Source organism: Carcharodon carcharias, unplaced genomic scaffold (genome assembly GCF_017639515.1).
Source record: "Carcharodon carcharias isolate sCarCar2 unplaced genomic scaffold, sCarCar2.pri U03, whole genome shotgun sequence".
Taxonomy (NCBI): Eukaryota; Metazoa; Chordata; class Chondrichthyes; order Lamniformes; family Lamnidae; genus Carcharodon; species Carcharodon carcharias.
The window spans coordinates 602077-619324 of NW_024470890.1; positions in this window are offsets into that span (position 1 = coordinate 602077).

Here is a 17248-nt window from a genome sequence, read left to right on the forward strand (position 1 = left end):
CACCCCCTTTCCGTTTCTTCCCCCTGCCTTTTGTTTTATCCAATAATTTATATTTTTCTTTTCCCACCTATTTCCATTATTTTTATATCTATAACTTTTATGCCCAGTTAGTCTTATTCCATCCCATCCCCACTAGAGCTGTACCTTGTGTGTCCAGCCATCCATTCTTAATTAGCACATTCCTTTAGATAATATCACCACCTTCAACACCTCTTTGTTCTTTTGTCTGTGACATCTTTTGATTATCTGCTCCCATCACTGCTTGCTTGTCCCTACAACCACACGGCCAACAGCCACCCCCCCCCACTTCTCTCCCCCCACCCTCCACCTTAAACCAGCTTATATTTCACCCCTCTCCTATTTTTACTTAGTTCTGTCGAAGGGTCATGAGGACTTGAAACGTCAACTTTGTTCATCTCCGCCGATGCTGCCAGACCTGTTGAGTATTTCCAGGTAATTCTGTTTTTGTTTTGTGACAGAGATAGGGAGGGTTGTCGGTGCTGGAGGAGGTTACACAATACTCTAGATCTCACTCTCGGTCTCACCATTGCCCTGTACAACTGAAGAATAACCTCCCTGCAATTCCCCTCACAATAAATGATAACATTCTATTAGCTTTCCTAACTACCAGCTCTACCTGCATATTAACGTTCTGTGATTCATGCTCTCGGATACCCAGGTCCCTCTGAATCTCAGAGCTCTGCAATCTCTCACCATTTAGATAATAAGCTTATTTTTATTCTTCCTGCCAAAATGAACAATTTCACCTTTGCCCACATTATACTCCATCTGCCAGGTATTTGCCCATTTACTTAACCTATCTCTGTCTCTTTGTAGCCTTCTTACATCCTCTTCACAATTTGCTTTCCCATCTATCTTTGTATCATCAACAAATTTAGCAACCATAGCTTCGGTCCCTTCAGCCAAGTCATTTATATAAATGATAAAAAGTGAAGGGCCATGCACTGACCCCAGCACTGGGAGGAGGCATTGGCGCAGTGATATTGTTGCTGGCCTACCCAGAGACCCAGGGGAAATCTTTGGGAATCTCGCCACAGCAGATGGTGGAATTGAATTCAATAAAAATCTGGAATTAAAAGTCTGATGTTGACCATTAAACTATTGTTGTAAAAACTCATCAGGATCACTAGTGTGCCATCCTTACCTGGTGGGGCCTACACGTGACTCCAGACCCGTGGTCAATGTGGTTGACTCTGAAATGGCCTACCAAGCCACTCAGTTTTTACCAACAGCTACAAAGTCACAAAAAAGGAATGAAACCAGATGGACCACCCGGCATCGATCTCGGCAACGGAAATGACAAAGGCTTTCACAGCTGTCGACCCTGCAAAGTCCCCCTTACTCACATCTGGGTCTAGAGCCAAAATTGGGAGAGCTGCCTCACAGACTAGTCAAACAACAGCCTGACATAGTCATCCTCACGGAATCATGCCTTGCAGATAACGTCCCAGACGCCATCATCACCATCACCATCCCTGGGTATGTCCTGTTCCACCAGCAGGACAGGCCCAGCAGAGGTGACAGCACAGTGGTATACAGTGTGGAGGGAGTTGCCCTGGGAGTCCTCCACATCGACTCCCGACCCCATGATGTCTCATGACATCAGGTCAAACATGGACAAGGAAACCTCCAGCTGATGACCACGTACTGCCCTCTCTCAGCTGATGAATCAGTGCCCCTCCATGTTGAACATCACTTGGAGGAAGCACTGACGGTGGCAAGGGCACAGAATATACTCTGTACTTCAATGTCCGCCACCAAGAATGGCTCGGTAGCACCGCTACTGACTGAGCTGGCCGAGTCCTAAAAGACATAACTGCTAGACTGGGTCTACGACACGTGGTGAGGGAACCAACAAGAGGGAAAAATATACTTGACCTCATCTTCACCAACCTGCCTACCGCAGATGCAGCTGTCCATGACAGTATCAGTAGGAGTGACCACCACACACTCATTGTGGAGACGAAGTCCCACCTTCACATTGAGGACACCCTCACTACCACCGTGCTAAATGGGATAAATTTTGAACAGATCTAGCAACTCTAGACTGGGCATCCATGAGGCACTGTGGGCCACCAGCAGCAGCTGAAGTGTACTCGAACACAATCGGTAATCACAATCTGTAGAAAATTGCCCAGGTATGTCCTGTATACACAAAGCAGAGCAAATCCAAACCGGCCAATTACCACCCTACTCTCGATCATCAATAAAGTAATGGAAGGGGGCATCAAGAGTGCTGTCAAGTGGCGCTTGCTTAACATTAACCTGTTCACTGATGCCCAGTTTGGGTTCTGTCAGGGCCACTCAGCTCTGACCTCATTACAGCCTTTTTTCAAACATGGACAAAAGAGCTGAACTCCCAAGGTGAGGTGAGAGTGACTGCCCTTCGCATTTGACCGAGTGTGGCATCAAGGAGCCCTAGCAAAACTGGAGTTGATGGGAATCGGGGAAAACTCTCTGCTGGTTGTAGTCATACCCAGCACAAAGGAAGATGGTTGTGGTTGAATTCAATAAAAAAAAATTGAAATTGAAAGTCTGATGATGACAATGAAACTATTACATGGTTGTGGTTGTTGGCGATCAGCCATCTCAGCTCCAGGACATCACTGCAGGAGCTCCTCAGGGTAGTGTCCTCGGCCCAATCATGTTCCACTACTTCATCAATGACCTTCCTTCCATCATAAGGTCAGAAGTGAGATGTTCGCTGATGATTGCACAATGTTCAGCACCATTCGCAACTCCTCAGATACTGAAGCAGTCCATGCCCAAATGCAACAAGATCTGAACAATATCCAGGCTTAGGCTGACAAGTGGTAAGAAACATTCGCGCCACACAAGAGCCAGGCAATGACCATTCCCAACAAGAGAGAATCTAACTATGGCCCCTTGACATTCAATGGCATTACCATCACTGAATCCCCCATTATCAACATCCTGGGGGTTACCATTGATGAGAAACTGAACTGGACACCCCACATAAATGCTGCAATAGCAGGTCCGAGGCTCGGAATCTTGAGTCAAGTAATTCACCTCCTGACTCCCCAAAGCCTGTCCACCATCTACAAGGCACAAGTCAAGAGTGTGATGGAATGCTCTCCACTTAGCTGGATGAGCGCAGCTCCCACAACACTCAAGAAGCTCAAGATCATCCAGGACAAAGCCGTCTGCTTGATTGGCACCCCATCTGCAAACATTCACTCCCTCCATCACTGACGCACAGTAGCAGCAGTGTGTATCATCTGCAAGATGCGCTGCAGGAATTCAGCAAGGCCTCTTCTACAGCTCTTTCCAAACCTATGACGTCTACCACCAAGTAGGACAAGGGCAGCAGATAGATGGGAACACCACCACCTGGAAGTTCTCCCCGAGTCACTCACTATCACTGTCGCTGGGACAAAATCCTGGAACTCCCTCTCTAACAGCACTGTGGGTGTACCTACTTCACATGGACTACAGCGGTTCAAGGAGGCAGCTCAGCACCACCTTCTCAAGGGCAACTCGGGATGGGTAATAAATGCTGGCCCAGCCAGCGAAGCCCATATTCCCGGAATGAATTTTTAAAAAATATCTTCAAACTTTAGGCCAAAGTTGTAGGCCAAGGCCAATCCAATCCAACTCAGATTTAATTATAGAATTACCTGGAAAAACTCAGCAGGTTCAACAGAACCATGAGGACTCGAAACGTCAACTCTTTTCTTCTCCGCCGATGCTGCCAGACCTGCTGAGTTTTTCCAGGTAATTCTCTTTTTGTTTTGGATTTCCAGCATCTGCAGTTTTTTTGTTTTTATCAGATTTAATTATAATGACTCCAAATATTTCAAAATAAAGTGCGCTTCCCCTTTAATATCATCACTCAAATTCTGATTTTTGCTATAACTTCTTTTACTTTCTCCTTTGACTCACACACATTTCGTAAAACTTCCAGCAGATACACTCCACACATATTAACATTTCCCATTCACCGACTTCCGAACACACAAAGAAAACGTCAACATAGAAATTGTTTCCCTGTGTATCTGCCTGCGGCACTCGAGACTACTGTCTGCTTGCTCTTTAAACAATGCCAGTCTACATTCCCCGGTTGCCCGAATATTCCCAGTTTGGGATGTCCCTACAAATCACAATGTTCAGTTTCTTACCTTTCCATCAGCAATGTGCCCGTAATGACTACTTTCTCGGTGTTTTTCAGGACTCCATTTCGGATCCCAATCATCATTCTTCATTTTGTTCTCTACCTTTTATGTTTCTCTAAGAGGTACTTCAACAGCGACCCTCCCAGCCCATTGGCCGGTAAGTTATTTGTCTTTGAGTCTGTCATTATCTTATGATATTGTCAGTCCATTACTGCACTTTCTCTGTCACCCACAGTTGACACCAGTGGCTGTCTACGCTTGCCCTATAGCCCACAGTTGAACCCAGTGGTTCTCTACGGTTTCCGCACAGCCCATGGTTGACTCCAGTGGCTCCCCATGGTGTCCCTAGAGCTTGTGGTTGAGCCCAGTGGCTCTTTACGGTTCCCTATAACCTGTGGTTGAATCCAACGGCTCTCTATGGTTTCCATATAGCTCGTGGTTGACCCCAGTGACTCTCTATGGATTCCCTATAGCCTGCAGGTGATTCCAGTGGCTCTCTACAGTTTCCCTACAGCCTGCAGGTGACTCTAGTGGCTCGCAACCTTATTGATGTAGCCTACAGTTGACCCCAGTGGCTCCCTATGGTGTCCCTATAGCCCACTGTTGACCCAATTGTGTCTCTACGATTTCCCTATAGCCCACAGTTGACCCAATTGTGTCTCTCCACTTTCCCTATAGCCCACTGTTGACCCAATTGTGTCTCTACACTTTCCCTATAGCTCACAGTTGACCCAATTGTGTCTCTACACTTTCCCTATAGCCCACAGTTGACCCCAATGTGTCTCTACACTTTCCCTATCGCCCATAGTTGAACCCAATGTGTCTCTACACTTTACCTATAGCTCACAGTTGACCCAATTGTGTCTCGACACTTTCCCTATCGCCCACAGTTGACCCCCAATGTGTCGCTACACTTTCCCAAAAGTCCACAGTTGACCCCGATGTGTCTCTACTCTTTCCAAATAGCCCACAGTTGACCCCGATGTGTCTCTACTCTTTCCCGATAGCCCACAGTTGACCCCGATGTGTCTCTACTCTTTCCAAATAGCCCACAGTTGACCCCGATGTGTCTCTACTCTTTCCCAAAGCCCACAGTTGACCCCGATGTGTCTCTACTCTTTCCCTATAGCCCACAGTTGACCCGAATGTGCCTCTACTATTTCCCTATAGCCCACAGTTGACCCCAGTGTGTCTCTAAGATTTCCCTATAGCCCTCACTGATTCCAGTGGCTCGCTATAGTTTCCCTATATCCCACACTGACACCAGTGGCTCTCCACGTTTTCCCTATATCCCACACTGACTCCAGAGGCTCTCTTGGGTTTCCCTATAGCCCCCACTGACTCCAGTGGATCTCTACGGTTTCCCTTATCCGACACTGACTCCAGCGGCTCTCTATGGCGTACCTATAGTCCACACTGACTCCTGCGGCTCTCTACATTTTCCCCTTAGTCCACACTGCCTCCAGTGGTACTCTACGATTTCCCTATATCCCACACTGACTCCAGTGGCTCTGTACGGTTTCCCTATAGCCCTCGCTGACTGCAGTGGCTCTCTATAGATTCCCTAAAGCCCACACTGACTCCAGTGGTTCTGTACGGTTTCCCTATATCCCACACTCACTCCAGTGGCTCTCTACGGTTTTCCTATAGTCCACACTGACTCCAGCGGCTCTCTACGGTTTCCCTATAGCCCACACAGACTCCAGTAGCTCGCTACGGTTTCCCTATGGCCCATCTTGACTCCAGTGGCTCACTAAGGGTTCCCTATAGTCCACACTGACACCGGTGGCTCTCTACGGTTTCCCTATAGACCACACTGTCTCCAGCAGCTCTCTACGGTTTCCCTATAGTCCACACTGACTCCAGCAGCTCTCTAAGGTTTCCCCATTGCGCATACTGACTGCAGTGGCTCTCTATGGTTTCCCTATAGTCTACACTGACTCCAGCGGCTCACTACCATTTCCCTATATCAGACACTGACTCTAGTGGCTCTCTACGGTTTCCCTATAGTCCACACTGACCTCAGTGGCTCTCTACGGTTTCCCTATAGTCCACACTGACTCCCGTGGCTCTCTACGGTTTCCCTGTAGTCCACACTGACTCCAGTGGCTCTCTATGTCTTCCCTATATCCCACACTGATTCTAGCGGCTCTCTACGGTTTTCCTATTGCCCACACTGACCCTAGTGGCTCTCTACGATTTCCGTATAGCCCACACTGTCTCCAGCTGCTCTCTACGGTTTCCCGATTGTCCACACCTGACTCCATTGACACTGTACGGTTTCCCTAAAGCCCACACTGACTCCAGCTGCTCTCTACGGTTTCCCTAAAGCCCGCACTGACTGCAGCGGCTCTCTACAGTTTCTCTATAGCCCACACTGACTCCAGTGGATCTCTACAGTTTCTCTATAGCCCACACTGACTCCAGTGGATCTCTACGGTTTCCCTTATCCCACACTGACTCCAGTGGCTCTCTACGGCTTCCCTATAGTCCACATTGACTCCTGCGGCTCTTTACGGTTTCCCTATAGTCCACACTGACTCCATTGGCTCTCTACGGTTTCCCTATATCCCACACTGACTCCAGTGGTTCTGTACGGTTTCCCTATAGCCCTCGCTGACTCCAGTAGCTCTCTACAGATTCCCTAAAGCCCGCACTGACTCCAGCGGCTCTGTATGGATTCCTTATATCCCACACTCACTCCAGTGGCTCTCTACGGTTTTCCTATACTGCACACTGTCTCCAGTGGCTCTCTACAGTTTCCCTATAGCCCACACTGACTCCATTAGCTCACTACGGTTTCCCTATGGCCCACCCTGACTCCAGTGGCTCACTACGGTTTCCCTATAGTCCACACTGACACCAGTGGCTCTCTACGGTTTCCCTATAGTCCACACTGACAACAGTGGCTCTCTACGGTTTTCCTATAGTCCACACTGACTCCAGTGGCTCTCTACGGTTTCCCTATAGTCCACACTGACAACAGTGGCTCTCTACATTTTCGCTATAGTCCACACTGACAACAGTGGATCTCTACGTTTTCCCTATAGCCCACACTGACTCCAGTGGCTCTCTAAGGTTTCCCTATAGTCCACACTGACAACAGTGGCTCTCTGTGCTTTCCCTATGGTCCACACCTGACTCCATTGACACTGTACGGTTTCGCTAAAGCCCACACTGATTCCAGCTGCTCTCTGCGGTTTCCCTAAAGCCCACACTGACTCCAGCTGCTCTCTACGGTTTCCCTAAAGCCCCCACTGTCTCCTGCGGCTCTCCACGTTTTCCCTATATCCCACACTGACTCCACTGGCGCTCTACGGTTTCTCTGTATTCCAGACTGACTCCAGTGGCTCTGTACGGTTTCCCTATAGCCCTCACTGACTCCAGTGGCTCTCTACAGATTCCCTATAGCCCACACTGACTCCAGTGGCTCTGTACGATTTCCCTATATCCCACACTGACTCCAGTAACTCTCTACGGTTTTTCTATGGCCCATCCTGACTCCAGTGGCTCACTACGATTTCCCTATAGTCCACACTGACACCAGTGGCTCTCTACGGTTTCCCTATAGTCCACACTGACACCATTGGCTCTCTGCGGTTTCCCTATAGTCCACACTGACGCCAGTTGCTCACTACGGTTTTCCTAAAGTCCACACTGACACCATTGCCTCTCTAGGGTTTCCCTATAGTCCACACTGACTACAGCGGCTCTCTAAGGTTTCCCTATATCCCATACTGATTCTAGTGGCTTCCTACGGTTTCCCTATAGTCCACAGTGGTTCCAGTGGTTCTCTACGGTCTCCCTATAGCCCACACTGACTCCAGCCACTCTCTATGTTTTCCCCATAGCCCCCACTGAATGCAGTGGCTCTCTACAGTTTCCCTATAGCCTACACTGACTCCAGCGTCTCTCTAAGGTTTCCCTATACCCTACACTGACCCCAGTGGCTCTCTACGGATTCCCCATATCACACACTGTCTCCAGTGGCTCTCTACGGTTTCCCTATAGTACACACTTGACTCCAGTAGCTCTCTACGGTTTCTCTATGGCCCACTGTGACTCCAGTGGCTCACTACGGTTTCCCTATAGTCCACACTGACACCAGTAGTGCTCTACCGTTTCCCTATAGTCCACACTGACTCCAGTGGCTCGCTACGGTTTTCCTATAGTCCACACTGACACTAGTGGCGCTCTACGGTTTCCCTATAGTCCAAACTGACTTCAGCGGCTCTCTAGGGTTTCCCTGTTGTCCACACTGTCTCCAGCGGCTCTCTACGGTTTCCCTATAGTCCACACTGACTCCAGTGGCTCTCTAGGTTTTCCCTATTGTCCACACTGTCTCCAGCGGCTCTCAAGGGTTTCCCTATATCCCACAGTGACTTCAGCGGCTCTCTACGATTTCCCTAAAGCCCACACGGACTGCAGCGGCTGTCTACGCTTTCGCCATAACCCACACTGACTGCGGTTGCTCTCTACGATTTCCTGATAGCCTACACTGACTCCAGCAGCTCTCTAAGTTTTCCCTATAGTCCACACTGACAACAGTGGCTCTCTACGGTTTCCCTATAGTCCACACTGACACCATTGGCTCTCTACGGTTTCCCTATAGTCCACACTGACGCCAATGGCTCACTACGGTTTCCCTATAGTCCACACTGACACCATTGTCTCTCTACGGTTTCCCTATAGTCCACACTGACTGCAGCGGCTCTCTAAGGTTTCCCTATATCCCACACTGATTCCAGTGGCTCCCTACGGTTTCCCTATAGCCCACACTGACTCCAGTGGGTCTTTACAGTTTCCCCATAGTCCACAGTGGTTCAGTGGTTCTCTACGGTCTCCCTATAGCCCACACTGACACCAGCCGCTCTCTATGTTTTCCCCACAGCCCCCACGGACTGCAGTGGCTCTCTACGGTTTCCCTATAGCCTACACTGACTCCAGCGGCTCTCTAAGATTTCCCTATACCCCATACTGACTCCAGTGGCTCCTACGGTTTCCCTTTATCACACACTGACTCTACTAGCTCTCTACGATTTCCCTATAGTCCACACTGTCTCCAGTGGCTCTGTAAGGTTTCCCTATAGCCCAGACTGACTCCAGTAGCTCTCTACGGCTTCCCTATATCCCACACTGTTTCCAGATGCTCTCTACTGTTTTCCTATAGGCCACACTGACCCCAGTGGCCCTCTGCGGATTCCCCATATCACACACTGACTCCAGTGGCTCTCTACGGTTTCCCTGTAGTCCACACCTGACTCCAGTGGCTCTCTGCGTTTTCCCTATAGACTACACTGACTCCGGTAGCTCTCTACTGTTTCTCTATGGCCCACCGTGACTCCAGTGGCTCACTACGGTTTCCCTATAGTCCACACTGACAGCAGTGGCGCTCTAAGGTTTCCCTATAGTCCACACTCACTCCAGTCGCTCACTACGGTTTTCCTATAGTCCACACTGACACCAGCTGCTCTCTACGGTTTCCCTATAGTCCAAACTGACACTATTGGCTCTTTACGGTTTCCCTATAGTCCACACTGACTCCAGTGGCTCTCCACGCTTTCCCTATAGCCCACACTGACTCCAGTGGCTCTCTATGGCTTCCCGATATCCCACACTGATTCCAGCGACTCTCTACGGTTTTCCTATAGCCCACGCTGACCCCAGTGGCTCTCAGCGGTTTCCCGAAAGCCCACACTGACACCATTGTCTCTCTATGGTTTCCCTATAGTCCACACTGACTGCAGCGGCTCTCTAAGGTATCCCTATATCCCACACTGATTCCAGTGGCTCCCTACAGTTTCCCTATAGTCCACAATGACTCCAGTGGGTCTTTACAGTTTCCCTATAGTCCACAGTGGATCCAGTGGTTCTCTACGGTCTCCCTATAGCCCACACTGACTCCAGCCACTCTCTATGTTTTCTCCATAGCCCCCACTGACTGCAGTGGCTCTCTACGGTTTCCCTATAGCCTACACTGACTTCAACTGCTCTCTAAGGTTTCCCTATACCCTATACTGACTCCAGTGGCTCACTACGGTTTCCCTTTATCACACACTGACTCTACTGCTCTCTACGATTTCCCTATAGTCCACACTGTCTCAAGTGGCTCGCTGCGGTTTCCCTATAGTCCACACTGACTCCAATGGATCTGTACGGTTTCCCTATAGCCCACACTGACTCCAGTAGCTCTCTACGGTTTCCCTATATCCCATACTGATTCCAGCGGCTCTCTACTGTTTTCCTATAGGCCACACTGACCCCAGTGGCTCTCTACGGATTCCCCATATCACACACTGACTCCAGTGGCTCTCTACGGTTTCCCTGTAGTCCACACTGTCTCCAGTGGCTCTCTACGATTTCCGTATAGTCCACACCTGACTCCAGTAGCTCTTTACGGTTTCTCTATGGCCCACCGTGACTCCAGTGGCTCACTACGGTTTCCCTATAGTCCACACTGACTCCAGTGGCTCTCTACGGTTTTCCTATAGTCCACACTGGCTCCAGTGGCTCTCCACGCTTTCCCTGTAGCCCACACTGACTCGAATAGCTCTCTACGGCTTCCCTATATCCTACACTGATTCCAGCGGCTCTCTACGGTTTTTCTATAGCCCACGCTGACACCAGTTTCTCTCTACGGTTTCCCTATGGTCCACACCTGACTCCATTGACACTGTACGGTTTCCCTAAAGCCCACACTGACTCCAGCTGCTCTCTACGGTTTCCCTAAAGCCCGCACTGTCTCCAGCGGCTCTCCACGTTTTCCCTATATCCCACACTGACTCTAGTGGCTCTCTACGGTTTCCCTATATTCCACACTGACTCCAGTGGTGCTCTACGGTTTCTCTGTATTCCAGACTGACTCCAGTGGCTCTCTATAGATTCCCTATAGCCCACACTGACTCCAGTGGCTCACTACCGTTTCCCTTTGGTCCACACTGACCCCAGTAGCTTTCTAAGGTTTCCCTATAGTCCACACTGACTCCAGTGGGTCTTTACAGTTTCCCTATAGTCCACACTGGCGCCAGTGGGTCTTTACAGTTTCCCTATAGTCCACAGTGGTTCCAGTGGTTCTCTACGGTCTCCCTATAGCCCACACTGACTCCAGGCGCTCTCTATGTTTTCCCCATAGCCCCCACTGACTGCAGTGGCTCTCTACAGTTTCCCTATAGCCTACACTGACTCCTGCGGCTCTCTATGGTTTCCCTATAGCCTACACGGACTCCAGCAGCTCTCTAAGGTTTCCCTATACCCCACACTGACCCCAGTGGCTCTCTACGGGTTCCCCATATCACACACGGACTCCACTGGCTCTCCACCCTTTCCCTATAGCCCACACTGACTCAAGTGGCTCTCTACGGCTTCCCTATATCCCACACTGATTCCAGCGGCTCTCTCCGGTTTTCCTATAGCCCACGCTGACCCCAGTGGCTCTCAGCGGTTTCCCTATAGCCCACACTGATTCCAGTAGGTCTCTACGGTTTGCTTATAGTCCACACCTGACTCCAGTGGCCCTCGACGGTTTTCCTATTGCCCACAATGACCCCAGTGGCTCTCTACGGTTTCCCTATAGTCTACATTGACTCCAGCGGCTCTCTAGGGTTTCCCTATTGTCCACACTGTCTCCAGCGGCTCTCAAGGGTTTCCCTATACCCCATACTGACTCCAGTGGCTCACTACGGTTTCCCTTTATCACACACTGACTCTACTGGCTCTCTACGATTTCCCTATAGTCCACACTGTCTCAAGTGGCTCGCTGCGGTTTCCCTATAGTCCACACTGACTCCAGTGGCTCTGTACGGTTTCCCTATAGCCCACACTGACTCCAGTAGCTCTCTACGGCTTCCCTATATCCCACACTGATTCCAGCGGCTCTCTACTGTTTTCCTATAGGCCACACTGACCCCAGTGGCTCTCTACGGATTCCCCATATCACACACTGACTCCAGTGGCTCTCTACGGTTTCCCTGCAGTCCACACTGTCTCCAGTGGCTCTCTACGATTTCCCTATAGTCCACACCTGACTCCAGTAGCTCTCTACGGTTTCTCTATGGCCCACCGTGACTCCAGTGGCTCACTACGGTTTCCCTATAGTCCACACTGACTCCAGTGGCTCTCTACGGTTTCCCTGTAGTCCACGCTGTCTCCAGTGGCTCTCTACGATTTCCCTATAGTCCACACCTGACACCAGTAGCTCTCTACGGTTTCTCTATGGCCCACCGTGACTCTAGTGGCTCACTACGTTTGCCCCATAGCCCACACTGACTCCAGTGGCTCTCTCCAGTTTCCCTATAGCCTACACTGACTCCAGTGGCTCCCTACGGTTTCCCTATATCCCACACTGACTCCAGTAGTGCTCTACGGTTTCTCTGTATTCCAGACTGACTCCAGTGGCTCTGTACGGTTTCCCTATAGCCCTCACTGACTCCAGTGGCTCTCTACAGATTCCCTATAGCCCACACTGACTCCAGTGGCTCTGTACGATTTCCTTATATCCCACACTGACTCCAGCAGCTCTCTACGGTTTTTCTATGGCCCATCCTGACTCCAGTGGCTCACTACGGTTTCCCTATAGCCCACACTGACTCCAGTGGATCTCTACGCTTTACCTATGTTCCACACTGACTCCAGTGGCTCTCTGCAGCTTCCCTACAGTGCACACTGACTCCAGCAGCTCTCAAGAGTTTCCCTTTATCCCTCATTGACTTCAGCAGCTCTCTACAGTTTCTCTATAGCCCACACTAACTCCAGCGGCTCTTTACGTTTGCCCCATAGCCCACACTGACTCCAGTGGCTCTCTACGGTTTCCCTATAGCCTACACTGACTCCAGTGGCTCTCTACGTTTTCCCTATATCCCACAATGACTCCAGTGGCTCACTACCGTTTCCCTATATCACACACACTCTAGTGGCTCTCTACGGTTTCCCTATAGTCCGCACTGACCCCAGTGGCTCTGTACGGTTTCCATTTAGTTCACACTGACTCCAGTGGCTCTCTATGGCTTCCCTATATCCCACCCTGATTCCAGCGGCTCTCTATGGTTTTCCTATTGCCCTCACTGACCCCAGTGGCTCTCTACTGTTTCTGTATAGCCCACAATGACTCCAGTGGCTCTGTACGGTTTCCCTTTAGTCCACACCTGACTCCAGTGGCTCTCTATGGCTTCCCTATATCCCACCCTGATTCCAGCGGCTCTCTATGGTTTTCCTATTGCCCTCACTGACCCCAGTGGCTCTCTACTGTTTCTGTATAGCCCACAATGACTCCAGTGGCTCTGTACGGTTTCCCTTTAGTCCACACCTGACTCCAGTGGCCCTCTACGGTTTCCCTAAAGCCCACGCTGACTCCAGCTGCTCTCTACGGTTTCCCTATAGTCTACACCTGACTCCAGTGACACTCTACGGTTGCCCTAAAGCCCAGACTGACTCCAGCTGCTCTCTACGTTTTCCCTATAGCCGACATTGACTCCAGTGGATCTCTACACTTTCCCTATAACCCACACTGACTCCAGTGGCTCTCTACGGCTTCACAATAGTCCACACTGTCTCCAGCTTTCTGTACGGTTTCCCTATAGCCCACACTGACTCCAGTGGCTCTGTACGGTTTCCCTATTTCCCACACTAACTCCAGTGGCTCTCTACGGTTTCACTATAGCCCACACTGTCTCTAGCAGCTCTCTACGCTTTCCCTATATCCCACACTGACTCCAGTGGCTCTCTACGCTTTCCCTATATACCACACTGACTCCAGCGGCTCTCTACGGATTCCCTATATCCAACACTGACTCCAGTGGCTCTGTATGGTTTCCCTATAGTCCACAATGATACCAGAGGCTCTCTACGGTTTCCCTAAAGCCCACGATGTCTCCAGCTGCCCTCTACGGTTTCCCTATAGTCCACACTGACTCCAGTGGCTCTCAAGGCTTTCCCTTTTTCCCAAAGTGACTTTAGCGGCTCTCTACGGTTTCCCTATAGCCACACTGACTCCTGCGGCTCTTTACTGTTTCCCCGTAGCCCACACTGACCGCAGTGCCTCTCTAAGGTTTCCCTATAGCCCACACTGACTCCAACGGCTCTCTAAGTTTTCCCTATATCCCACACTGACCCCAGTGGCTCACTATGGTTTCCCTATATCACACACTGACTCTACTGGTTCTCTACCGTTTCCCTATAGTCCACACTGACCCCAGTGGCTGTCTACAATTTCCCTATAGTCCACACTGTCTCCAGCGGCTCTCTACGGTTTCCCTATATCCCACACTGACTCCAGTGGCTCTCTACGGTTTCTCTATAGCCCACACTGACTCCAGTGGCTCTCTACGGCTTCCCTATATCCCACACTGATACCAGCGGCTCTCTACGGTTTTCGTATAGACCACAATGACCCCAGTGGCTCACTATGGTTTCCCTATAGTCCACACTGACTCCAGTGCCTCTCTACAGTTTCCCTATAGTCCACACTGACCCCAGTGGCTCTCTACGGTTTCCCTATATCCCACACTGACTCCAGCTGCTCTCTACGGTTTCCCTATAGCCCACACTGAGTCCAGTGGCTCTCTACGTCTTCCCTATATCCCACACTGATTCCAGCGGCTCTCTACGGTTTTCCTATAGACCACAAGGTCCCCAGTGGATCTCTCCAGTTTCCCTATATCACGCACCGACTCCAGTGGCTCTCTACAGTTTCCCTATAGTCCACACGAGACTCCAGTGGCCCTCTACGCTTTCCCTAAAGCCCACACTGTCTCCAGCTGCTCTCTACGGTTTCCCTATTGTCCACACTTACTCCAGTGGCTCTCAAGGCTTTCCCTTTATCCCAAAGTGACTTCAGCGGCTCTCTACGGTTTCCCTATAGCCCACACTGACTCCTGCGGCTCTTCACTGTTTCCCCATAGCCCACACTGACCGCAGTGCCTCTCTAAGGTTTCCCTATAGCCCACACTGACTCCTGCGGCTCTCTAAGTTTTCCCTATATCCCACACTGACCCCAGTGGCTCACTACGGTTTCCCTATATCACACACTGACTCTACTGGTTCTCTACCGTTTCCCTATAGTCCACACTGACCCCAGTGGCTGTCTACAATTTCCCTATTGTCCACACTGTCTCCACTGGCTCCCTACGGTTTCCCTATATCCCACACTGACCCCAGTGGATCTCTACGATTTCTCTATAGTCCACACTGTCTCCAGTGGCTCTCTACGGTTTCCCTATATCCCACACTGACTCCAGTGGCTCTCTATGGTTTCTCTATAGCCCACACTGGGTCCAGTGGCTCTCTACGGCTTCCCTATATCCCACACTGATTCCAGCGGCTCTCTTCGGTTTTTCTATAGACCACAATGACCCCAGTGGATCTCTAGGGTTTCCCTATATCACACACTGACTCCAGTCGCTCTCTACAGTTTCCCTATAGTCCACACCAGACTGCCGTGGCCCTCTACGGTTTCCCTATATCACACACTGACTCTACTTGCTCTCTACCATTTCCCTATACTCCACACTGACCCCAGTGGCTCTCTACGATTTCCCTATAGTCCACACTGACTCCAGTGGGTCTCTACGGTTTCCCTATAGTCCACACTGACTCCAATGGGTCTATATGTTTTCCCTATATCCCACACTGACTCCAGTGGCTCTCTACGGCTTTCCTATATCACACACTGACTCCAATGTCTCTCTACGGTTTCCATATAGTCCACACCTGACTCCAGTGGCCTTCTTCGCTTTCCCTAAAGCCCACACTGTCTCCAGCTGCTCTCTACTGTTTCCCTATAGTCCACACTGACTCCAGCGGCTCTCAAGGGTTTCCCTTTATACCACACTGACTTCAGTGGCTCTTTACGCTTTCCCTATAGCCCACACTGACCGCAGTGCCTCTCTAAGGTTTCCCTATGGCCCACACTGACCCCGGCAGCTCTCTACGGTTTCATCATAGCCCATACTGACTCCAGTGCATCTCTATGGTTTCTCTATATGCCACAATGACTCCAGCGGTTCTCTTAAGTTTTCCCTATATCCCACACTGACTTCAGTGGCTCTCTACGGTTTCCCTATAGCCCGCACTGACTCCAGCAGCTCTCTACGGTTTCATCATAGCCCATACTGACTCCAGTGGATCTCTATGGTTTCTCTATATGCCACAATGACTCCAGCAGCTTTCTTAAGTTTTCCTATAGACCACACTGACTCCAGCAGCTCTCTACGGTTTCCCTGTAGCCCACACTGACTCCAGTGGCTCTCTACGGTTTCCCTATATACCAGACTGTCTCCAGTGGCTCTCTACGGATTCCCTATATCCCACACTGACTCCAGTGGATCTCTACGGTTTCCCTATAGTCCACACTGACACCATTGGCTCTCTACGGTTTCCCTATAGTCCACACTGACACCATTGGCTCTGTACGGTTTCCCTATAGTCCACACTGACTCCGGTGGATCTCTACGGTTTCCCTGTAGTCCACACTGACACCATTGGCTCTCTACGGTTTCCCTATAGTCCACACTGACTCCAGTGGTTCTCAACGTTTTCCCTATAGTCCACACTGACTCCAGTGGCTCTCTACGGTTTCCCTATATCCCACACTGATTCCAGCGGCTCTCTACGGTTTTTCTATAGCCCACACTGATCCCAGTGGCTCTCAACGGTTTCCCTATAGCCGACACTGACTCCGGTGGCTCTCTACGGTTTCCTTATAGTACACACCTGACTCCAGTGGCTCTCTACGACTTCCCTACAGTCCACACTGACTCCAGCGGCTTTCAAGGGTTTCCCTTTATCCCACAATGACTCCAGTGGCTCACGACCGTTTCCCTATATCACACACTGACTCTAGTGGCTCTCTACGGTTTCCCTATAGTCCACACTGTGCCCAGTGGCTCTCCACGGTTTCCTTATAGTCCACACTGACTCCAGTGGCTCTCTAGGGTTTCCCTATAGTCCCCACTGACTCCAGTGGCTCTGTACGGTTTCCCTATAGCCCACACTGGCTCCAGTGGCTCTCTATGGCTTCCCAATATCCCACCCTGATTCCAGCGGCTCTCTACGGTTTTCCTTTTGCCCTCACAGACCTCAGTTGGTCTCTACGGTTTCCC